The following is a 26,728-nucleotide window of genomic DNA, read 5'->3' on the forward strand; positions in this document are numbered from 1 at the left end:
CCATGTCCTGGGGACACCCAAGCAGCCTAGAAGGAAGCCCGTAGGACTAGTACCTAAAGTCCCCTCCCCATTGCCAGATAGGAACTGAGACTCCCTACCAATAGTCATGTGAAAAAGCCATTTTAGAAGCTGACCTTCTACCCACATTCAAGCTTTTAGAGGACTCCAGCTCCTGCTTACATGTTGAATGAAACTACCTAAGAACCCCTAAAGCACAAACACACAGCTATGCTATTCTAGAATTTTTCACCCATGAAATAATGTTCGTTAAAAAAAAAAAGGAAGAAATATACTGTTAGAATTTCCAAAGAGAAATTAGATTGACTATTCTTCAACTTGTGGATTTAAGTACACTATAGTCTCTTAAGATGTAAAACTTTTACTAATTCAAAAGAGTACATGCACCCCTAGGTTTATAGCAGCATTATTTACAAGAGCCAAGATATGGAAGCAACTGAAGTATCCAGTGATTGACAAATGGATAAAGATGTGCTGTGCACATACATACAATAGGTTATTATTCAGCCATAAAAGATTGAAATCTTACTGTTTGCAATGACATGATGGAGCTAAAGAGTATAGTCCTAAATGAAATAAGTCAGAGAAAGACAAGTATCATATGATTTCACTTGTGGAATTTAAGAAACAAATGAGCAAAGGCAAAAAGAAACAAACCAAGATAAAGGCTCTTAAGTATACAGAACAAAATGATGGTTACCAGAGGGGAGGTGGTTGGAGGATGGGTGAAATAGGTGATGGGGATTAAGGAGTGCACTTGTCATCATGTGCACCAGCTGATGTATGGAATTGTTGAATCAGCATATTGTACACCTGAAACTAATGTAACACTGTATGTTACCTATCTAGAAATAAAATACAACTTGAAAAAGATGTAGAAGTGTGGGGTTCAACAAATTCAGGAACAAGAGGAGAATGTCACACTTCCCTAGTTAGTATTGCTGGCCCTCTGTGCTCTCTTAGCAATTCATAAGCCTCTGTGATGGTAGTAGCTTAGTATAAGGTATGTTAACAATTAATTTACTCTTTACCCTAAGCCTTTATGGGCTTGACTGTCAGAGACCTTGGTTCATTCATTTTTGTATCACCAATGTCCAGTTGAAAGACTCATGAAAGGTAGGTTGAGTTTAGTTAGTAGAGCAGAGCTAATGAGGCTAAGGACATGGGTTGAGTCCCTGTGTAGCCAGTTAGCTTTGTTCTATTCCTTGGTCCAAATGGCACCGTTTGTTCCCACCAGCTGTCTTACAAATGTGTACCTGAACAAACCACCTAACTACATATTCCAACAGTGTTAAGTCAGTAACATAATAATGTCTCAAATTTAATGCTCTTGCAAAGTGTTTTTACATACCTTTTCTCATTTGATACTTATCTTTAAAAACCTGCAAGATATTATAATGGTCTTATGATTGCCCCATACTAAAATGATAGACACTACAAAAGCCTGCATGACTTACCTGACTATATAGAACTAGTAAGTGGTGGTAACTAGAGTAGAAATGAGGCATGCAACTTCTACTTTAAAACTTGTTTCAGCAAGTAGCTGACCAGTATTCAAACACCATAATCAATGGCAAATTTTGCTGTCTTTTAGAAATTTAATAAAGAGTGTAATTACTTAAGCAGATACTCTTTTTATTTTTAGAGAGAGAGAGAGAGAGACAGAGAGAGAGACAGACAGAGAGAGCGAGCAGGGGAGGGGCAAAGAAAGAAGGACAGAGAGAGAAAATTCCAAGCAGTCACCATGCTATTAGCACAGAACTGGATGTAAGGCTCAAACTCACAAAATCGTGAGATCATTACCTGAGCCAAAGTCAGAACTTTTACTCACTAAGCCACCCGGCAACACAAGCAGATACTCTTTTAAAATAAGTCTACTTGGGTAACAATCATTAGACTTTGGGTAACCATCAGGAGATGCTGAATGCTGTTTGGTGTGAAGCATCTATAACTCCATTCTGTTGCTCTCTTCTCTGCATCTATAAAATTCAGGTCAGCACCATACTCAAGCAAATTATCAGATGAAGGGTTTTTGTTGTTCTTGCTGTTTTTTAAGAGGTTCTAATTGCTAGTAAGATACAGAATTTGGACAATATCAAGTAAAATGATTTCCATTCCCTTACTCCTTCAACTTTTGCTTATTTATGGTAACTATGATTTAATGATACAACACAGCATTGAAAATCCCAGACTCTGGAAATCAGATGCCTAATTACCCAGCTTTGCCCTAGCATGAACTCTTTCTGACTTTGGTCAAATGTCTTCAGTAAGCCTTGGTTACTTCATCTGTAAAATTTTTTAAAAATAATTCCTATTTATACTGTTTCTAGTGAATCAAATATCAAAGTCCAAGTAATTCAGTATATACTGACATGTTGTACGTACTCAGCAATCATTATCTAATAATAATTATCAAAATTTGTACCAGATATCATTGTCATTATTTTCTATTATTATTAACCTGACCTCCATTCATCAGAGGACCTCCATTCCTTTTCAGAGGAATTCTTATATTTATTAAGACTTTTAAAAAATCAACTCCAAAGACCCCATCTTTCACTCCTAGCTCTGCTGCTTTCTCTGTATTGCCATATCGGTTATGTAAACTCCCGGAGCCTTAGTTTCCTGTGTTTGTATGTACTATGAGTTCAGTCATTATGTTACATTTTTCCTTTTTTAGCTTTATGGATTCTCGAATGCTTATTTCAACTTTGAGCAAAGTAAAAATTATTATTTTAATGATTTATATTTGCTTGCTAAATGTTTTATGCCCACTAGACATTTTCATATGCTTGACAACAAAGTTCATACATAATTTGATCTTGTAGATTATTAGAAGAAATGTCTCCGATAAAACATTTATATACACAGTAATAAACCAATGATTCTTATATTTTCCTTCCAAGAACAGTAATGATTTCCTTTCTTGTGAAAATTAAGGAGTATAATTTTGAATCATATTACCTGCCAGTATTTCAGGAGTTATTTAATACGTGCTAATCATTCCAAGAGCAATGAAAATGACCTCAATAGGAGCTCCATGATGACTGGGTGAGAATCATTATTGCCAAGAAACTCATAGATTCAAAATTCATGAAGATATATGCTTTGTCCAACAGGTGTCTTAAAACCATTTTTGGATTAAAGTGATTTTAATTGCCCAGTTTCTGTTGTAAGCAATGATTAATGACTCATACTAATAGTGTTTTCCACCTAAATTAATAATGGTCTAGGATGCATACAAACCATAAAGAACAGATTTCATTGAAATGGTCTAAAATACTTTCATCAAAAATATATTCACTTAGAACATTTTATTTAATGTAATTGGACATTTTTTCTTTTACATGGCATTCATATTCTGCTCAGTTTCCTAGTTGTTTTTCTCCAGAGAACACATCTACACACTCTGCAGGCCTGGAACAAAAAAAGCAAAAACAAAACCCTGATTTCTGGTTTGGAGCCAGGGAGAAAGACCCTCTGTTAACTATCATCAGAAGTGTTGGCTCTAGCTTAACTGTGAACTATATTAACTTTGTCTTTAGAGCTTTTCACTTTCCATGTCTTTGCCCTTTATTTATTCTTCGGCACTTCTTTGGTTACTTTGGCTATTCTACTGAGAAAGACTCTGTAACTAACCAAGGCTATGTTTTAAATTAATCAAGTATGTCACTTGGAGGAAGAGAAAGTTAAAGCAATGAAACCATAGTCTTTTTAGGGTAATTCAGACATCATAGCACTTAGATACAGTTGGTAATTTTGATTTATGGGGCGTCTATAAAATGAGGTGAAATGAAGAGCACCTATAAATTTATGTGTTTGTTTTATAGATTAAATACCTGAAAAATATAAAAAGTTTGACAGAGTATCAGCCATTATTGTTATCATCATCATTATCATTCATTTAAGGGTGCTTGGAAGAGGAAATGCTGTACCTTTGGAAGGTGGGAGAAGAAAGTAGTATCTTACAGCATCATATAAAAATTAAAAGGGAGATCATCAAAGTTTCCCCCATGCAGATGAATTTACCAGTTTTCCAACATATACCTTGAAATAAAGTAAGCATTTTTAAAATTTTTTAATGTTTTTATTTATTTTTGAGACAGAGAGAGACAGAGCATGAGCAGGAGAGGGGCAGAGAGAGAGGGAGACACAGAATCAGAAGCAGGCTCCAGGCTCTGAGCTGTCAGCACAGAGCCTGACATGGGGCTCGAGCTCGCAGACTGTGAGATCATGACCTGAGCTGAAGTCGGATGCTTAACCAACTGAGCCATCCAGGTGCCCCCAAAATAAGCATTTTTAACAATTCTGGAAAGGTATTCCGCTTAAAAAACATGGTCTTCTTAACACCTATAATTTCAACAGCCAGTAGACACTTTTTTTGGCACTAATAGATCATCCTTTACTAAATTAAAAATACAGCTGCCCGTAAATACTTTCTCCCATTCTGTATGTTGCCTTTTCACCCTTGATTGTTTCCTTTGATGTGAAATTTTTAAGTTTGATGTAGTTTCATTGGCCTACTTTTGCTTTTGTTGCCTGTGCTTTAAGATGTTATATCCAAGAAGGCATTGCCAAATCCAATGTCTTGAAAATTTCCCCCCATATTTTCTTCTAGGATTTTTATAATTTTAGTCTTCACACTTAGGGCCTTTAATCCACTTTTAGTTAATTTTTGTATATGGTGTAAAGGTCCAGGTTCATTCTTTTGCACATGGATATCTAGTTTTCCTGACACCATTTGTCGAAGACTATTGTTTCTCCACTGTGTGATCTTGGCACTGTTGTCAAAGATCATCAGACCAGATATAGGAAGTTATTTCTGAGCTCTGTATTCTATTCCATTGTTCTATAGGTCTTTATCTGATAAAAGGTTAATATTCAGAATCTGTAAGGAACTTTTAACAACTCAGCAACCCAAAACAAATAACCCAATTTAAAAATGGGCAAAAGGGGGCGCCTGGGTGGCGCTGTCGGTTAGGCGTCCGACTTCAGCCAGGTCACGATCTCGCCGTCCTTGAGTTGGAGCCCCGCGTCGGGCTCTGGGCTGATGGCTCGGAGCCTGGAGCCTGTTTCCGATTCTGTGTCTCCCTCTCTCTCTGCCCCTCCCCCGTTCATGCTCTGTCTCTCTCTGTCCCAAAAATAAATAAACGTTGAAAAAAAATTTTTTTTAAATGGGCAAAGGATGTAGTGCCTGGGTGGCTCCATCGATTAAGCATCTGACTCTAAATTTTGGCTCAGGTCATAAATTCATGTTTCATGAGTTTGAGCCCCGCTTCGGGCTCTGCACTGACAGTGTGGGGCCTGCTTGGGATATATTCTTTCTCTCTCTCTGTCTCCCTCCCTCTCCCTCTCTTTCTCCCTGTCTCTGCTCTTCCCCAGCTCTTTCTGTCAAATAAATAAATTTTTAAAAAATGGGAAAAGACTTGAATACTCCAAGAAGATATACAAGTGGCCAACATATAAAAATGGCAAATATATGAGACATATACCAATAGCAAGCCTATGAAAATATACTCAAGGTCACTAATCATTAGAGAAACGCAAATCACAACCACAATGAGATATCACCTCCCATTTATTAGGATGGCCACTATCCAAAAATTAAATAAAGAACAAATATGAACAAAGATATGGAGAAATCGTAACTCTTCTGCACTGTTGGTGGGAATATAAAATGGTGCAGCCACCATGCAGTTTCATCACCAACAGTAGGGAGTTTCCTCAACAAATTAAAAATAGAATTACCATATAACCCAGCAATCCCACTTCTGGATGTAAACCCAGATGAATTGAAAGCAAGATCTCAAAGAGGTATTTGTGTACCCATGTTCATTGCAGCATTATTCATAATAACCATGAGATAGAAGCAAACCAAAAGTCCATCAATGGATAAACAGATGAAGAAAACATAATAGATACAAACAACAGATTATCATCCAACCTAAAAAAGGAAATCCTGTCACATGTCACAACACGGATAAAGCTATGGAACATTATGCTAAGTGAAATAAAGTAGTCATAAAAAGACAAATACTGTGTGATGCCATTTATATGAGGTACATAAAGTAGTCAAATTACTTTATAGAATTGTAAAGTATTAGAATGGTCATCGTCTGGGACTGGGGAAAGAAAAGTGAGATGTCGTTCAATGGGAATAGAGTTTTAGTTTTATGAGATAAAGTTCTACGTACCTGTTAGACAATATGAATATACTTATCACTCCTGAACTATATACTTAAAAATGATTAAGATGACATATTTTATGTTATGGGTTTTTTTTAACCACAATTTTTATTTTTTTTTATTTTTTTTTAAATTTTTTTTTTCAACATTTATTTATTTTTGGGACAGAGAGAGACAGAGCATGAACGGGGGAGGGGCAGAGAGAGAGAGGGAGACACAGAATCGGAAGCAGGCTCCAGGCTCTGAGCCATCAGCCCAGAGCCTGACGCGGGGCTCGAACTCACGGACCGCGAGATCGTGACCTGGCTGAAGTCGGTCGCTTAACCGACTGCGCCACCCAGGCGCCCCACACAATTTTTATTTTAAAAACATTTCTATCTGAAAGTGTTATTATGTTGAACTATGTATTAACATTAAGAAATAATTTATCAAGTTCTTGCTTGAGGTAGAGAAGAGAATGTTGGAACTGTCTCCAACTCAAGCTCCTTAAAAGAATGAATGGGGGCTGTACTCAGGTGCCTCACATTTCTCAGGCGCTTTCCATCCTCACTCTTGTCTCTCTTAGGCTTATGCCCAATGACATTCTGCTCTGACTCTTCTTCACTTCTTTTTCAGCCTATGGTCATTTTCCTTGGACTATGCCTTCTACTATAATCTGTGAGTCTGAGATCTCTAGAACTCCAGAGTTTCTGGATGGCAAACTCAATCCAAGTATTCAGAATATCATTTTTCTCTTTCTCTTGCAAGACACAGGTTGGAATCACAAATGGCCCTAATGATCTAACATGGATCTAATGATCTAATGAACCAGGTCGTGTCAATGGTTTGAGTCAGTTGAGTTTGGTAAAATCCAAAGATGTAGGGACTATAGTACACCACAAAGGATAGGGCCTATATGAAAGGAATAGCTGCCTAATGACAGTAGCACCAAAGAAATCTGCTTATTTTTCAAAACAGACTAGAAATTTGGAAACTTAGGCAAATACTTGTGATGTTTAAAACCATCTTCATGTAAAAATGAAATGCAGTAATACCATGGGTTCTTTGCTTACTGGACATCAGCTTTTGATTCTTGCTATAAAGCTCAAAGAGCTAAGAAAATCGGATCTTTTCCCAAGATGACACACAAAAACAAGACTAATCCCACTTTTCTTATAGAGAACCCCAAATATGGGAACTTTATTAGACCTTAGGACTTAAGATCTTTCCTTAGCCCAACATTATTTCTGATACTTCTTGGTATCAGTGGCTTCCACAAGCTATTGTTAGTTGATAGGTTTGATTCCAAAAGTTCCTCCCAAAGTTTCAGTGATTATACTGAAACCCTCTTTCCTTGGTCACTCAATGTCCTGAGCGTCTCTGCTTCCTCACACTATTTTCCTTAAGTTCTTCCTTATCCAGACAAGTATATGGTATCTTACAAGTTTCCACTGTCCTTACCAGTGTCATACTCTTAGACTGATAGAAGCCTTCCAATATCAGGGGCCCCTGCTTAATTCACTAAAGGCAACTATGAGCTGAATCTTAAAACTGAGGAACTAGTTCTCACAGCAAAAGTCAAAACCCACTGGGACTGCCTGGAGAACTGAGCTTTTATAATGTATCATATAGTCTCTTAACTCCTCTCTAAAGAATGCTCTAATATTCAAGGAGTTGGGCCACATTCCCCTCTGGCCCAGAGTGTAAGGATACTTTTTCTTTTAGTACCCAAATCCAAGTTTCCAAAGCCATGAAAACAATCCCATTTTACCATCAGGGTTAGTCCCCATTGTGCACAGAATGCATGTATGAATCAAAATCCAGTTATGTTCATTGGTTCTCAGAAATTCTCCAAGTTAAATAAGCAAAATATACTGAGACACAGAGGTCAAAGTTAAAAAAACGAAGCTACCTATTTAAGAACAAAGGCTTTCTAGAATCTACTGATCTAAGGATAAATTTTCTTTAAGTAACTCATCACAATTGACACTGTTCATTACTATCTACATGGAACCACCAAACCAATTTCAACAAACTGGCTTGTGCCAAAAAGAAAGACAAATACTTGATAGAGCAATAGAATTTAACATAATTTCTGCTTCTCCTTTCCTTCCTACCGGCACCTTAATCTTTAGGATGAGCTGTCCTCGAAGACTAGTTCAAGGGAATACCACTTAAAACTAGACAGTAACTAAATACCAAAATCAAAATCCCAGAAACAGCCAATAATCAAAAATAGTTGATAAGATATTTTCATCCCCAAATATAAACAGCTACAAGACCCTCCTACTTTCAACTTTTGTAGGAGAAGAAATAGAAGGAAGCAACAAGATATATAAATGACTTGAGAACAGGAGAACCGAAAAACAAAGGCACTCACTTAAAAACACAGTCAGTCATTTGAGATCAGCAACTACATACTTCAGCTCACAATGACTGCAAAAAATCGATGTTCTTACAAACTAATTTTGTGAAAAAGTGAGTAGAAAAATACAGCTCCCATATGCAAATTTTCAAAAACAAAAATATCTCCCTAGAAAGTAAAAACATGACATAAAACCCCACAAAACAGATTTTAAAAAGAAGTAACCTAAAAATAAATAAAAATTTAAAAAATAAAAAAGGTAGTATTTCAAAAGAGCTACAATTTAAGATAATTGATATAAGCTATGAAAGAGTAATGCAAGTTACAATTAGAAAAACCACAGGGTGCCTGGGTGGTTCAGTTGGTTAAGCATGCAACTTTGGCTCAAGTCATGATCTCACTGTTCCCAAGAGTAAGCCCAGACATTGGGCTCTGTGCTGACAGCTCAGAGCCTGGAGACTGTTTCAGATTGTGTCTCCCTCTCAGTCTCGGCCCCTCCCCTGCTTGTGCTCTGTGTCTCTCTCTCAAAAATAAACAAACATTAAAAACATTTTTTTTGAGAAAACCAATAAAGAAGGTTATAAAAGTAAGACAAAAAAAGAAAAATTATTTTAGAAATGAAAAAACACAATATGCATAAACACAACTGATAATACTTTGAGAACTACAAGCAAAAGGAGTAATTTTTTTAATTAAAATTATTTAAAATAGTAAAAGTAATTCAAGAAAAAATTACAGCTATAAAAGCTAGGCAAAGAAAATCTAACAGGCATGTAATAGAAGGATCTGAACAGGGGGGAAAAAGGAAAAATTTAAATGAAGGAAAATTTCTTCAAATTTAAAACAAAAAAAAATTGAAATGTGTTGTTTCAGAAGACACATTGCATACCTGGAAAAGTTAATCCATAAAAATCAATACCAGCAGTATTCTGCTAATGATTTCACATCCAGAACAAAAGACCAAGTTACTTATAAGGAAAAAAGGAAAAAAAAAAACACACCTTTTTTCAGAGAACTGGAATAATCCTAAGATTTGTGGGAACTACAGAGACCCTGAATAGCCAAAGCAACCTTCAAAAAGATAAAACTTGAGCTAACACAATCCCAGAATTCAACATTATACTACAAAGTTGTAGTAATCAAAACAGTGGGGTACAGGCACAAAAACAGACACACAGAACACCAGAACCGAGAACCCAGAAATAGAGCCACACTTGCATGGTCAGTTAATCTATGACAAAGGAGGCAAGAATATATTGGAAAAAGTCTCTTCAACAAATTATGGGAAAACTGAAGAGCTACATGTAAAAGAAGGAAATTGAACCACCTTCTTACAGTACACAGAAAATAAACTCAAAATGTGATTAAAGATCTAAATTTGAGACCTGAAATCATAAAATTCCCAGAAGAAAATACAGGTAGTAAACTTTTTGACATAAGCCATAGAAACATTTTTCTAGATATGGCTCATGAGGCAAGGGAAACAAAAGCAAAATTAAACTGTTAGCACTACACCAAAATAACAACCTTTTGCGTAGCAAAGAAAACCATCAACCAAAAGACAACCTACCAAATGAGAGAAAATCATTTGTAAATGATGTATCCAATAATGGGTTGATATCCAAAATATATAAAGAACTTATACAACTCAACACACACACACACACACACACACACACACACAATAATTAAAAATGGGCAGAAGACTTGAATAGACATTTCTCCAAAGAAGACATACAGATAGCCAATAGGCTTATGAAAAGATGCTCAATATCACTAATCATCAGGGAAATGCAAATAAAAATCACAATTAGACATCACCTCATTTTTCAGAAAGGCTAAAATCAAAACACAAGAAATAACAAGTGTTGGCAAGGAAGTAGAAAAAAAGGAACCTTCGCACACGGTTGGTAGAAGCTGATATAGCCACTGTGGAAAACAGAGAGATCACTCAAAAATTTAAAAATAGAACATATGGTCCAGTAATTCCACCACTGGGTATTTACCCAAAGAATATGAATATACCATTTCAAAAAATGTATGCACCCCTATGTTTATTATGGCATTATTTATAATAGCCAAATTATGGAAGCAACCCAAGTGTCTACTGTTAGGCGAATGGATAAACAAGAGGTAGATAAATGGAGTATTACTCAGCCATAAAAAAGAATTAAATCTTGCCATTTGCAACATGGATGGATCTAGAGGGTACAATACTATGTGCAATAACTGAGATAAAGACAAATACCACAGGATTTCTCTCATATATGGAATTTAAGAAACAAAGAAAACAAAGGAAAAAAACAGACTCTTAAATATAGAAAACAAATTGATATTTACCAGAGGGGAGGTAGGTGGGGGGAAATGGATGATGTAAGTAAAATGTATACAACTACTGAATCACTATATTGTACACCTGAAACTAGTGAAATACTGATTTTTTTTAAATTTTTTTTTAAGGAGACAGAGAGAGAGCATGAGCAGGAGAGGAGCACAAAGAGAGGGAGATACAGAATCTGAAGCAGGCTCCAGGCTCTAAGCTGTCAGCACACAGCCCGATGTGGGGCTCGAACTCACAAACTGTGAGATCACGACCTGAGCCGAAGTTGGACACTTAAACAACTGAGCCACCCAGGCGCCCGTGTTTTTCTGATGTACAAAGTTCTTTAAACATACAAAAATCAAACAATATTCCTGTGTTCTCACCTTGAGAAGTACACTATAAACAGAACTTCAGATAATCCAAATGAATGGGGATATGGCTTAAAAAATTGGTCATATTGAACATCAGTTGTTAACATTATAAAAGAGAAAAATATAATGTGTCTTTTATGGAAAGGTATATACAGCTACTTATAAAATAATCCTATCAAAGATGCTTGAACCTGAGCCTAATCAAGCCAGTAGATCAACTACTGATTTACATAAAATATAAATCATAGAATGTGTTAAGTATGCCACAGGGATCTAATCAACAGAATCCAGAATGTGAGAACTCTGTAAAACTCCTTCTAAAACAGTTTCTTTAAGCAGTAAACTTTGAAAGAAAAAATAAAGGAAATATAGATTGAAGCACATTTAAAAGACAACAAATAAATTCACTATTTAGATTTTATTCAGATTCTAATTAGTAGGGGAGAGAAGGAGAGAAAGGAGGAAGGAAGAGGAAGAGGGGAAAGAGGAGGAAAGACAAAATCTTTGAGATAATTGAGAATTTAAACATCCAAAAGTTGATTTAATAATGTTAGAGAAGCAATGTTATACAAGGCTATGTTAAAAGTGTTTAAATATTTTAAAGATGCATCCTGAAATATTTAAGGATGAAATGATAAAATATCTGAGATTTGCTTCAAATTAGGCTGAGGAGAAGTGGATGGGGTATAAATGAAACACTGGTCTTGGGTTAATCATCACTGAAGCCAGTTGATAGACACATGGGAGTTCATTATAATCTTCCCACTTAATACGTTTAAAATTTTTATATAATAAAACATAGTCATCTTATGCCTAATGATCAGGTTGCAAAAGAATAAGTTTATTTGGCCTGTGTGAATATGATGTGCCAATAGCTCTATACCTTTATAAATCAAAATTTGGTGTTTATTAGCACAAAGAGAAAAATATAGATCATTACCATTCCTTTCTTGTGCAATCACATTTTCTTGCTTAACAGATGTGCAACTGGAAGCTGACCATAGCCCAAACTATTTCAGCCTCAAGAATGTCACAGACCACTTCTAAATACTATGAGAGGTGACTTTGGAGGATCTTGGTGCACTACCTAACTTCACATGAGAGATCTTGATGATAATCTCTATTATGACAACAGCACTGCAAAAGACAAATGTACCTCCACCTTTGGCGGGGGGGGGGGGGGGGGTGGGGGAAGTCTTGCTAAGCTGCTACCTTCACAGAAAGTATGGAAATGCAGAAATCACCTTAGCATGTGACATACACGTAGGATTGTGGCTGACAACGTAACATGGCTTTAAGCTGAGCTCCCATCTCCCTTCAATGATACTGGCCGCTGTCACAGCCTCTGAGGACCCAAAGGGTTGTAAATTTGCTTCCTGCTTGTCAGATCGTCACCTGGTGCTGACCCTGGATAAGAGTCTATTTCTAAAAGAGAGTTTTAGAAAAATATGACATTTCACGTATATATGAATATGTATTTCATATATATGATGTTTCAATAATGTAAGCCAAGCCTTTGTTTAATAGATTTCTAGGTCAGGGAAGTACTCAGGCCTGTTTTATTTAGATGTGTATTTAAATACCCCAGAATAATACCTAAGCATCACTTCAGAATTTATTTTGCCTGAGTGAGATCATTGCATACCTCAGAGTGTAGAGAAATATGGGATAATACCCAGTAATTATTTGAAGAAAGATCATTTTTATCTACTTTTCATGGATACCATAGGGATAGCTCTGTAAAATAACTGTAAAAATATCGTGTTGCACTAAATATAATTCTTAGACTTAAAATACTACATCCACAGAGTGTTTAGGATTTAGGGAGACAGATCAATCCTTTTCAACTTCTCTTTTCAGCAAGGAGATGAACATCCCTGCAAAATTGTCAATTTGTTGCCAAACTCGTTTTATCAAGCTGTTTGATTTAGCTGTCCCCTGAATACAGTATAAAGAGGTAGATACAGTCTTTCCTGGGAGACCTCTCAGTGCTCATTCTACTCCATAAACATGTTGGTCCTTTCTGATTTTATTTCCTGCAATTGTAACCCATTTTTGATTCCCAAGCTCCCATCTTTCATCTGTCAAGACTCCAAACTATAAAAGAGCAATGGGTAAAGACTATTTCCTTCCACACCAGATGGGCCTGTTTGTGATTTGCCAAACTCCAAAAGATATGTTCTTCCCTGGATCCTGCCAGAAAGGGCTAGGGTGTTGAAATAGATGCAGAAAATCCCTCTGTCCTGATACAATTGCTTAACTGTAAATTATGTTTCTGGATATAAAACCATCCGGGCTGTTTTATTTCCATTTCCATGTGTAGCACTCAATTCCCCTGACAATTTCTTAGTTATTTTAGGTTTGTGAACCGTGAACTTTAGTCATTGGCTAGGTACTCTTGTGTGGATTCACCTCTGCTAGCTGAAACATACATCAGACTTCCTTGAGCATTTTGTCCGCCCTTCAGTTCTGCCGACTCATCCTGTCATAAGCCGTTCCAAATCTACTCTTAGCAGGGCTTCTCCAATGGGTATTATTCCTATTTTTGTGGGTCTACTCTTTCCCAGAATCTGTACTCGTTGCTGGTGATATAGAATACTTACCAGGATTTTACCAAATGGCAGATAGAGTTAAATCCTTTATATATATTATCTCATATATCTATCTCCACATAGGAGGTAAATAACCTTATCATCCCCATTTCTCTTATGAGGAAACTGAAATTCAGACAAGTCACAGTATTTGCTTCAGGTCACACAGCTCTCAGAGGTTTAAACCTAGAAATGTTTGATTTAACTCAAAGCTTGATACATCCTGCAATTCCATACTATCTTCATTCACCAAAGCAGAAAGCATTTTTTTTAATCACAAAAGTCTGGGTATAATTTGGTAAACTATAAAAACAGAAGTTGAGGGTGTTCTTGTAACAGAGGTCATATAATTTAAATTTTAAAGCTTTTAAAATCCCCCAAACAATTAAGCACAAGCATGTGAGTGCATAAAAGGGGAGTGTTAACCTCTATAAATGGTGGTTAACAGTGAGCCTTTCTCATGGCTAATGCTCGCCCCCTGCTGGTAAATCTAATTTGTGTTTCAAAAGCATTCTCTCAATGCCAGAACCCGTCTGTAAAGTCATTAAAACATAAACTGGTGCAGCCACTCTGGAAAACAGTGTGGAGATTCCTGAAAAAATTAAAAATAGATCTAGCCTATGACCCAGAATAACACTGCTAGGAATTTACCCAAGGGATACAGGAGTGCTGATGCATAGGGGCACTTGTACCCCAATGTTTATAGCAGCACTTTCAACTATAGCCAAATTACGGAAAGAGCCTAAATGTCCATCAACTGATGAATGCATAAAGAAATTGTGGTTTATATACACAATGGAATGTGGCAAGGAGAAAGAATGAAATATGGCCTTTTGTAGCACCATGGATGGAACTGGAAAGTGTTATGCTAAGTGAAATAAGTCACACAGAGAAAGACAGATACCATATGTTTTCAGTCTTATGTGGATCCTGACAAACTTAACAGAAGACCATGGGGGAGAGGAAGGAAAAAAAAAAGGTTAGAGAGAGAGAGGACGCCAAACCATAAGAGACTCTTAAAAACTGAGAACAAACTGAGGGTTGATGGGGGGTGGGAGGGAGGGGAGGGTGGGTGATGGGTAGAGGAGGGCACCTGTTGGGATGAGCACTGGGTGTTATATGGAAAGCAACTTGACAATAGATTTCATTTTAAAAAAAAAAAACATAACCTACCTTCTGTGTCAATTTAGAATTAGGACAGTAACAACAGCCTTCTGACTTTCATAAAGTAAGATGAAAAATCATATGATGGAAGCAACTATACAAAAGGCTTTGTTATGACTTTTTCAGACAGTGAAAACTTACTACCTATGATTTCTAGGCAGTCAGAATTTTGTCATGTACAAAAGATGGCAGATGAACCCTTATTAGTTATTACCTTCAGGTGGTTCTGATGAGGGCAGCAGAGACGAGAAGGCTGATATTCTAACCAAGGGAAAAACTAATTAGAGCAGAAGCTCTCCTCTGTGATTCCATTTTATGTCTGGAGAAGAAAAAAAAGATACTAAAAACCATGCTTCAATCCATTCCTCTCCTCTCGTTAATAATGCAGTATTCTTTTTTGCAGCCAGTTACCTGACGAATGCTGAAACACTGAAAAGGAGCAGTCAGCATCTTACAGGTTTCCCTGCGTCTTGAAGCAGATAAGTTTGTTCAAGTCTCCAATAGAACTAAGAGAATCCATCAGACACATGCTCTACCAAAAAATTGGGAAGGACTCAGAGTGTAATCAACTCAGACTCAAACACACATAGACATTTGAAAGTAAAACTGAAAGTCAAATCACACACTTGAAATAAACCACATTTATAGTGAAATAATAAATATATCAGAGTATTTGCTCAAATATCATATTTTAAGGAGTAATATCTAAAAAGCATTAGCTGATTAGCTTTCAATCTGTGTTTCCCATTCCATTGGTCATATAATGATCCATACATTTATTTATATGATCTCTTCATTAAAGTTGCCAGTGTAGAAAATAATATTCCTTAATCCAGCAAAATGCTTAGCATTGTGAGATATGAGCCTGATACTATTATTTAGACAAAAAAAAAAAACAAGTGTAAGACTGTTCCTCAAGTTTGATTATAGAAACACAAGTCAAGAAGACACAAAGACAAGAGGAATAAATGGAGAATAGGAAAGGAGTTCGTAATTTCCATGCCATCTCACTTTCCCCCAAATTCTTGACATTTTGAGGTTGAATTAATTCTGCTATAGTACTTATTTGTATAAGGAACATTATCTCATATGTTTGGAGTGAAGGGGATGCAGGGTAGGAGGTATTCAGTAATACCTATTATGTTACAGCAATAACATTACCCATTTGTAAAACTAGTTCTTATGCTAGTCACTTGCAGACATTAACCAATTTAATACTTCCAATAACCTCATTTTTTCCCTCTGTTTTACTATTAGGGAAATGAAGGCTTACAGAGGTCACACAGTATCAAAATCAGGATTCAAATGTACTTTCTAAACTTGCTTTTAACACTTGTATGCCATTTCCCTGATCCCAGTGATAAAAACATCCCCATGTTCATTTATGTATTCATCCTTCATTATGAAGAGATTAAGGGCAGGTTTTCTCAGACAAAGCTCAGTAACTGCAGTGACTCTTAGCTAACAGGTCAATTTATGGAGGACAAATGATTCAGAGGGGACGGCTTCCAGAGTAAACTTGTTGGGGGGCGGGGGGAGGGTGGCAGAATAGCACCAAAGCACCCAAGGACACATGGCCAGGTGTTGGGTAAGTGGGCAGGACTTGGCAAAGACTAGTATCCCTCTGCTGAGCCATGCTCCTTTGTCTGGAGTGCCCCAGAATGCTCCAGGACATTGTTTAGTGGCTGTTGGCTGCAACAAAACCTCAGGGGTAAAGCAAAGGGAAGCAAAGAAGATCTGGGGGCAGTCAGAAAGCAGGCATTCACTCAATTGTGGAATTTTGCTCATCCATATATTTAGGCAAAGAATACATTCATACACACACACACACACACACACACACACACACACACTTTTGAGCTTTTTTATAATTTTGTAATTTACCCATCTCTAAGGATAATTTAAAATAAATGTGGGGCGCCGGCATGGCTCAGTCGGTTAAGCGTCGGACTTCAGCTCAGGTCACGATCTCGCGGTCCGTGAGTTCAAGCCCCGCGTCCGGCTCTGGGCTGATGGCTCAGAGCCTGGAGCCTGCTTCCGATTCTGTGTCTCCCTCTCTCTCTGCCCCTCCCCCATTCATGCTCTGTCTCTCTCTGTCCGAAAAATAAATAAACGTTAAAAAAAATAAAATAAATAAAAAAATAAAATAAATGCATCATTTTCTTTGCCTGTTATAGAATATACAAAACTAGAGTAGATCACTTATATGTGGAAACTAATCAAGTGGACCTCACAGAAACAGAGAATGGTAGTTGTTGGGGCTTAGGGGTCGGGAAAATGGGGAAATATTGGTCAAAAGTATCAACTTCCAACTAGAGTAAGTTCAGGTGACTACATTTTATATTGAAAGTGAGAGTAGATCTTAAACACTAGCACCATACACACAAACACACAAATGCACAAAATCGTAATTATATGAGAAGAGGAAAGTATCAACTAACCTTATTGTGGTAATAAGGTTTTCATAATATATATGTGTATCAAATCATCATGTTGTGTAACTTAAACTTATATACATTATGTGTGAGCAATAGGTCACTAAAGCCAGAAAGACACTGAAAACACCAACAAAAACTCCAGAGATGTGTGACGAAGGAAAACAACTTAGTATGTGCAGAGTTGGGAAGAGGATGAATAGTTGGCTGCACACAAGTTGAGAGTGTGTATTTGCCATTAGGATTAGTTAAAATGGTTATGAAAGTGTTGACTATTAAAATGATAAGATTGGACAAATTATGCCCCACCATCCAAAAATAATTTACTTTGGAATCCAAGTTGTATAGGTGGCTAATTACGATTGAGGTAGCAAATGGAGTCATTTCCAAACCACATCTTTACTTCACACTGAATGCAAACATGCTCATGGTAATCTCGAGTCAAAGTTTTATTTTTGTCACAGTTTATTCTTACACCCAGGGAATAGTTCTGCGGGCTTCTCTTATTTAGAAAGGTTTTTTGTTGTTGTTGTTTTGTTTTGTTTTTTTAAGTGTGCACTAGTGGACTAAGAAAGTCAAACTTTAACCAAGGGAGGATATGAACACTCTGGTGCCATTCGTGTGATCCTGTAAAACCCAACTACCCTTTACAGGGAAGAGGTAAAATGTGAGGGGCTCCATACATGGTAGTCTACTAGAGCATCCCATACAGATCTTACAAACACTCAATAAGGTAGTTTTTACCCCATTACACAGGTAAGAAAACTAAAACTTACAAGGGTAACTTATTTGCCTGACATGAAAATGGCACGGTAGGGATGTCCGCCCAGATCTAATTCTACTCAAAAGCAAATGGCCCTGTAATAACTGCATGAAATGGGTGAAAACGATACAACTATTTAGGATAGTTCATCTCCTTAGTGCCTGCAATTAGCCAGAGTAAGGGAGTGACCTCAATGTTCTCTGTAAATAGAAGCTATAAAAAGGTTTAAAAAAGGGGAGGGAGGTGGGGAGGCTTTTGCAGGCAGTTTTAAATGTTGCCTTCTAGCCACCTCACTACATTAAAATGTCATAATTGTTCCTTCTATAATGTGATCTTTCAAGATTTGCTTTTTCTATTTAATTCTATTACAGTGATACCCAGCTCAGATATTGTAATAAAGTCCATAGAAAATGTAAATAGAAATTCACTTTATGAAAAACTTTGCCATAAAATGTATTCTGATTAACACAGATCATATATCCCACACTGAGTTTCTACTTTAATATTGCATGTTGGATCTCCTGTAGATTGTGAGAGTTAATACAGAAAACATTGCCATGAAATCTCTCAAGTAACAATACATATGATAATTTATCACACTAGGTTAGAAACCCTTTGAGCCCTGAAACCCAAAAGGTGTATTCCCAGCCTTACAAAACTGTGGGGAAGCTATGAGGTGTAGGAAGATTAAATGAAGATGGTCACCAGTGTGAGTACAAACAGGGTAAAAAAGAAGATGCCAGGCAGAGGCAGTAGGGGGAGAATGTGATGGGGATCAAAAAGCCAGTCTTCTAACTAATCACAAGGCTGTATAACTTCAGACAAGTCAGGAATTATGTTTCTTCATCATTAAGTTGAGACACCAGCATCAGATGCATTCTGATTTCCCCAAGTATGAGATCTGTCTCCGAAAATTAGGCAGTACAAAGGCTTTAGGACCAGGTGCAAACAGCAAGCATAGCATTCATTTCACACTCTTCTTGGCAGTAGAGGAACAAGGAGACAAAATTAATTCTCTAAATTAGGCAGTCATGTGGGACCCTGAGACTGAATGCATTTGAACTTTAGATCAAACTTTTGGGGGCAAAAAGACATTGTGAGGTGTCTCTAGAGCTGTCCAAGTTTGAGGTGGTTCTGACTCTAGAAACTTAAACCCAATTGTTTAAAACACTTTGTTATTGCTAGGGTGATGGAAGGGACTGAATGACAAACCCTGTGCAAAAATTCTGCATAGTCCATCAGCTCTCTTTAAGTAGTGGCTCTATAGATTTTCATGTTGCAACTAACTTACACCAGAAACATCTTAGAATTGTTTGACTACTTTGTAAGTAGTCTGAAAATAAGGAACAAGATCACCCTCAGTCTCCTTCTACACCCACCAAAACAGTCTAAGCTTGTGTTGTAATCTTTGATCAGTTTGTTTCATAAGAGATAGGGGTTTATTTTTATTTATTTTGAGAGACCACGCATGTGTGCACATGCACAAGCATGAGCAGGTGAGAGGCAGAGAGAGGGGGTTAAAGAGAGAATCCCAAGCAGCCTCCACTTGGGCTGCACAGAGCCCAACACGGTGTTTGAACTCATAGATCCTGAGATCACAATCTGAGCCAAAATCAAGAGTCGGATGCTTAACCAACTGAGCCACCCAGGAACACCCAGAGATTTATTTATTGATGCTTCTTTCTTTCCTGCTAAACTATGAGCTCCAGGGACTACTGAGTGTTTGCCACTGCCTTCCACACAAGGCTGAGCACTGTTTCTGGCATATACTAGGAAGTCCAATAAATGTGTGCTGACTTGAACCAAATTTAAAATAAGGCCAAATTCCTCCCTTTCCCTTACTCATTTAATATCCTGTAATTGAATGTTGAACAATAACCACAGAAAGTAATCGGTATTTATATCAAGCTAGTCAAAATCATTGGGCTGTAAAACAAAATGATTAGCTTGGAGTGGGAAGGAATTTTTTCTTAATCGTAGTACAATACACATAACATAAAATTTACCATTAACTACATTTAGTACAGTCACAGTGTTGTGAGGATTTTATATTTAAAGAATAATAAACCAAGTATTAACAAAAACTACCCCCTCTAAAAACACAACCTTGTAAGGTGCCTGGGTGGTTCAGTTAGTTAAGCATCTGACTTCAGCTCAGGTCATGATCTCATGGTCTGTGGGTGTGAGCCCCTCAGCTGGCTCTGTGCTGACAGCTCAGAGCCTGGAGCCTGCTTCAGATTCTGTGACTCCCTCTCCCTTTGCCCATCTCCTGCTCGCTTGCGCATGCCCCCTCTCTCTCAAAAAAAAAAAAAATACACTAAAAATAATAATAGTAAAATAAAATAAAAACACAACTTTGAGAACATTCCCATTTCTGTCAATTCCCACTTTGTATATATTACTCTGAAGCTCTAAGTACTGTCATAACTAATATACATATACTAATAGTATCTAGATTTCAGAATCTATTTTAGCAATAAAGTATTCCTGTGAAGGCAATATCAAACTGTTTTCAGCCTTATGGGTAGTACTCAATAGCTCCTAAATGACTTTATAAACAGAGGTGAAGAGTGTCCATGTTTCACACACACACACGCACACTACACAACATACTTTACCAGCCCCACGAATATCTAGCCAACAATACGGTCTCAGTTCCATGACCTGCTCAACTCCGGTGATCTTTTCCTCCATTCCTCTTCTACCATCCATTCCTTGGACCATAGGACATTGTCATCACCCATACTTCGTCCAACTACACAATGATTCCCTGCTCAAAATTTCTGTTACTTTTCTTGTTCAATTTCTCCCAGTGTGACCAATCTGCAAAATCCATGAGCTATCCATCCCTCTGAGCCCCCAATTTTATCCCATTTCACACACTTTTTTCAATTGCCAGCATATGCAAATTAAATTCCAAGATCCATGGTTTCAGTAACATCCTTGCTAATATCCCAAACTCCTTTGCCCTCTCTTTTGTTTTGTCTTGTAGACAAAGGCCATCTAAGACAAGATTGCCTGACAGCTAAGAATAGCAATCTGGAGCTAGATGGTAGATGTCTGTGTTCGATCACTGAGCATTCTGAGCACCTAGACTAGTGCCCACAGTCTGTAGGCAATAAACACGTGTTTGCTGTGTGAACACTCCATTCCTTAATATGCTTAAATGGAAGAAATATAACTAGATTGACCAGCATGAGGCAGCAGCAAGAGGGAGCAGGTAGGCTTTTGTGATACTGTGAGACCACCCAGCTGACTGTGCATGTAAGAAGCCTCAGGACGCTTAGTACCAACTGCTTCTCTAGGTACACTATTCTTTCCATGGATTCTTGAGCTTCCGCCCCCATCTACTTCCACCCTACCACATCACGCCTGCCCCTCATTTCTGTAGAGAATACTCTAACTGTATTTTAATGTTTTGGGGATGGAATTTCAAAAGCCCTGTCACTTTGATTGTATTTCAGCCAACTGTAGATTGCTCTAATTACCCACATTATTTAGCTGGAGCAGTTTCAATTTTTCTCATTTCCTAGTTTCTTTCATTCTAATGAAATGACACGAATACAGCAAGGGAAAAATCATGTATCTTACTAACCTTGTCTCTTACAATTTTGTATTCCTTCATTCCACATGTTCAGCATTAAAGATTATTTCTAGCTTTCTCTTTTCTCATAATGACTTTTTTCCTAGGCTTGATATATAAGACTCTTAGGAGGAAAAAAACAAAAAAAGAAACACGTAATTTTGATTCCATTGTATAAAAAGTCTTTAGAGAGCAGTTCAGAATCTCTCTCTACACAGGATACTATAGATAAAAGATGTCATCTAGATAATTAAAACTCAAAACATATATCCACCTGTAATTGTCTTGCACTTAATGGCACCATATTTTGGTGAACATATATGCTCCAATTCTCAGCATATATTTGCCAAAATATCAGACGTAGAAACAAAAAGTTGAATTTCCAATACCCTAGCCAGCTCATCTTAGTATTATAAGTGGACGGTGAAGTTATGTTGATTTCTTGATCTTTTCGACCATAGCATTAACCTTTCACCTGGACTCTGGTTTCCCCATAAGTTGGGAGAGTGTTCAAGTAACAAAATGATAGTATGCTGACACTCCACATAAGGTTAGAAGAGGTCTCTTATTTTTCTTTATTTTTAGAGAGAGAATATGAGTGAGACAGAAGCAGGGGACAGGCAGAAGGATAAAGAGAAAGAACTTTAAGCAGGCTCCATGCTCAGCACACAGCCCGAAGCAGGGCTCAATCACACAACCCTGGGATCATGACCTGATCCGAAATCAAGAGTCGGACACCCAACTGACTGAGCCACTCAAGCACCTTAAGAGGTCACTTATTATATGCTTTACTGAAATATAAACTTAGCCATAGCATTTTATCATTTATAGAAATTTTCTCCCTTGGGTTTGAAAAAGAGAGAATGCCTTATCCCTTCAACATAAACCAAAACATTGAGTAGAAATCTGACTATTCTTTCATAAGCTTGTCCTAAGAGCCATTTAAATTTACAGCTCTGTGACAAAGTTAACTCACAACTTCCATTTGAAGCCTAACTTTCATTTCCTTGAAGTTAGAAGACAATATCCAGAAAGCTCATTCAATGGCAAGTTGTAAAAATGTACAATGACCTCTACTTTTGGATTTCATCTTCATCTAAAGAGACTTATGATAGCAGGAAAAGCCCTGCCCTGAAGTTGGAGCTTTGGGGTTTGCATTTCAAGTTGATCAATTTATAGCTATATGTAACATTGAGCAAACTACTTGTTGACTTTAGTTTTCTTTATTCATTCCATTAATATTTCCTTGGCAAGTATCAGTCACTAATTTAAAAATAATTTTTAATTATTCAAACATCTAGTATGTGGAATTACTATGCTAAGCAGCTATGGTTCAAAGAGAAACAATGCCTCTACCCTCAAGCACACACTGTAGTGAGGCAAATAGACATTTTGCCAATAAAGATTTAGACCTAGAGTACTATAGGAATGCAGCAGAGAAACACCTTACCAGACTGACTGAGGCGATGATGAAGATAGCTTCTGACAGGTTATTTGAGTTAAATGAGATGGCAGACATAAAATGACAGGCACAGAGTAGTTATTGCTCCTACAACCTATCACTACAAAAATTCAGGCTCTTTTAACAATATGTAGAAAATTTTGAATGAGAAAGAAAGGAGACAATGGTAGACCAAAGAAGAATTGCTTCTTCTGTTGCTTTTTTTTTAAATGTTTACTTCTTTTTGAGAGAGAGCGAGTGAGCGAGAGCGAGCAGATGCACACCAACAGGGGAGGGGCAGAGAGAGAGGGAGACACAGGATCCAAAGCAGGCTCCAGGCTATGAGCCATTCAGCACAGTGCCCAATGCCAGGCTCAAACCCACAAACCGTGAGATCATGACCTGAGCCATAGTCAGACTCTTAACCAACTGAGCCACCCAGGCACCCCTCTGCTGCCTCTTCTATTTGAAGCTCAGAGCCATGCATACTTTCCTGGCTCCTGTATATCCCTTTGAAGTCACAGCATGTGTCTGTTCACACTCTATTGCATATGGCAGCTAATGGTTCATTAACAAGAAGCTCCGGATTCTGCTCTGACATTGCTTCCAGGGGATGTAAGAGCAACGAGAGATTTGTGATGAGGAAATTTATCATTCCTAGATGGCTTAGAGGCAATTTCTCAGGAAACCAGAAAACCCTAAGATCTTTCCATATCCTTTTCAATCTTACGATTTCACAAGCAAACTCAGTAACTGATGTGTTAATAAGTGTAATCCTAAATGCTATGGGACATGTCAGTTATATCTATGAATCCGTTCTGACTCTGAGTCATTGCCTACAGTCCCTGCCACAGAGCAACTGCCCCCCATTTGTAATGCATCCATTTTTAGAGCAAACTTCCTCAGCTTTAGCCAAATCCAGAATGGACAATCTGTATTTTGCTTGTCCTATGATACTCCTGGGTGATGCCATAATACTGCTATTTCAGAAATATGCTAGAGTCTAAGGATTCCTCCAGGTTGAGGTGGACAGGAGCTGTAGAATCATTGCTAATGTGCCTTGACTTTCGGGGCCCTCCTAAGGTGAAGCCCCTAGAGCACACATAGCCTAGCTCCTACCTACCTGTCATGCTTTTAGAAGAAAAACCATCAATTTCTCATTTCCCTCAGGATTCAAGAGTGCCTGCTTTGCATGAAATTAATAGAGGTTTTCCACATAGAAATAAAATGTAATCTCTGATCATTTAACCATATGAACCTAAGGAAAAGAAGAATTCTCAAAATGCATTTCAAAATCCTCTCACCATATCAAAGTCTGAAGCACAATATAAAATGAAGGCTAAATTATCCCTTGAGAGTAGCTGTTGTGAGGTGTTAATTCAGTAACAATTGGCTCTATTCACATCTATTTTACTTAATGTTTCAAACATAGAAGTCACATATTTCACATTTAGCACTTCACATAAATACAAGGCACTTCAATCTCATTTTCAACAACCTCTCAAAATAAAAAACAAAAAAGGGGCGCCTGGGTGGCGCAGTCGGTTAAGCGTCCGACTTCAGCCAGGTCACGATCTCGCGGTCCGTGAGTTCGAGCCCCGCGTCGGGCTCTGTGCTGATGGCTCAGAGCCTGGAGCCTGTTTCAGATTCTGTATCTCCCTCTCTCTCTGCCCCTGCCCCATTCATGCTCTGTCTCTCTCTGTCTCAAAAATAAATAAAAAAAACGTTAAAAAAAATAAAAAATAAAAAACAAAAAAAACAGACATTTTAAGAGATTGTAAAATTTCACCATTTTTATTATATATGCCCTGAATATTAGGAACATTGTTGGTCACTGGGCTTTAGTGGTTTCTTTGTAAACGTGAAGAAATGTAAGCTTTGAATCCCTTATTTCATTGCAAATTTTTTAAGGGTTTCAGTTTGCCTACCTTTTATTCCTAGCTCCTAACCAAGTGACTTGAACAGTGGATTCCCAATCTGGCTACATATTAGGATTATCTGGGAAACTTTTTTCTTTTTTTTAACGTTTATTTATTTTTGAGACAAAGAGAGACAGAGCATGAATGGAGGAGGGTCAGAGAGAGAGGGATACACAGAATCCAAAACAGGCTCCAGGCTCTGAGCTGTCAGCACAGAGCTGGACGCGGGGCTCGAACTCACGGACTGAGAGATCATGATCTGAGCAGAAGTCGGACGCTTAACCAACTGGGCCACCCAGGCGCCCCTGGGCAACTCTTAACAATCCTGATGCCCAGGTTACAGCTCACAAACTAAATCAATGTCTAGGTTGGTAGCCAGTCAGAAACAAGTTTTTTGTTTTGTTTTGTTTTAAAGGATCCCAAGGTGTTAAACAGGCATCAACGTTTAGAACCACTAGCCTAGCACCAAGTTGGTATTCGATCAATACTTGATAATAACATGATATTCAAGAATTGTTGAGTAGGAGGGTGGACTGAGGAAGAAAGAGAATGAGTGGGAGAATGATACAGACTTAGAAGTCTTCATTACAAGATCTAGCTTATTTCTGTGTAATGTTGCGCAAGTAACTCCTAAATCCATACAGCTTATTTTCTTTTTCATGTTAGCAAAATGATAATATTGTCCCAATGAGTAACATCATCCTATTAACCATCATTACCATGTTTACTTCTCAACCACCTTATGAATCTCCCACTTTGGTTCACATTTACACAAATTTAGGGCAGTGACCATGCTGCTGCAAGTCACGTGTCCAAGGTCTTCAGAATCCCTGCTTTCCAGAAAAGATTATTCTTTTCTTCTCAGGACAATGACTGCTCAAGGAATGGTTTACTTTAACATTTGCTTTCAGACTATCACCTTAGCCTACCACTACAAGCCTCAACATTGCCCAAGCCTCCCCACATGGTCCTACAGTAGATGTGAGACCCAAAGAGGCATATCTTCCTGTTGATCTCTTTCTTTTGTTCTTTGCAGCCAAACTTTGCCATTTATTGTGGCTTAAGGGATGAATACACCTTGAACAAAGACCAAATCCTCATGTCCAGCTGGTCTCCAGCTCTGCTGGGACAGAGCCAAAGGAATCACTTGAACTTGCAACAAGATGAATTTAATATAAGGTGTCCCAAGAGTGAAGGTTATTTGCACTTAAATAAAAATAAATGATGAAATACTCTTTTCTGCATTGCATTTTAGGTAACCTTTCCTAGCATTTGGTAGGAAAAGTAATCCTCGCAGGATAGTGATTAAGAACATTGATTTTGGCATCAGACAAAACTGAATTTTCATCCTGCCTCTACTACTTGCAAGTTTAAACAAATTGCTTAATCTCTCAAAGCTGGCTACCCTTTTGTGATCTGTGGGATTAAAAGACCAATACATACTTTAGAAAAATGTCGTGAGGGAAAAAGTGACTACATAATTTATCACTCAAACTAGGGTATTTCTAAAAATGAAAAGAGGTCACTACAATAATTAATGAGTTTTAATTAATCTGCAGTCGAGTTAAACAAGGTCTGTCCTGTCAAACC

The sequence above is a fragment of the Prionailurus viverrinus genome, chromosome B3, assembly GCF_022837055.1.
Source record: "Prionailurus viverrinus isolate Anna chromosome B3, UM_Priviv_1.0, whole genome shotgun sequence".
NCBI lineage: Eukaryota > Metazoa > Chordata > Mammalia > Carnivora > Felidae > Prionailurus > Prionailurus viverrinus.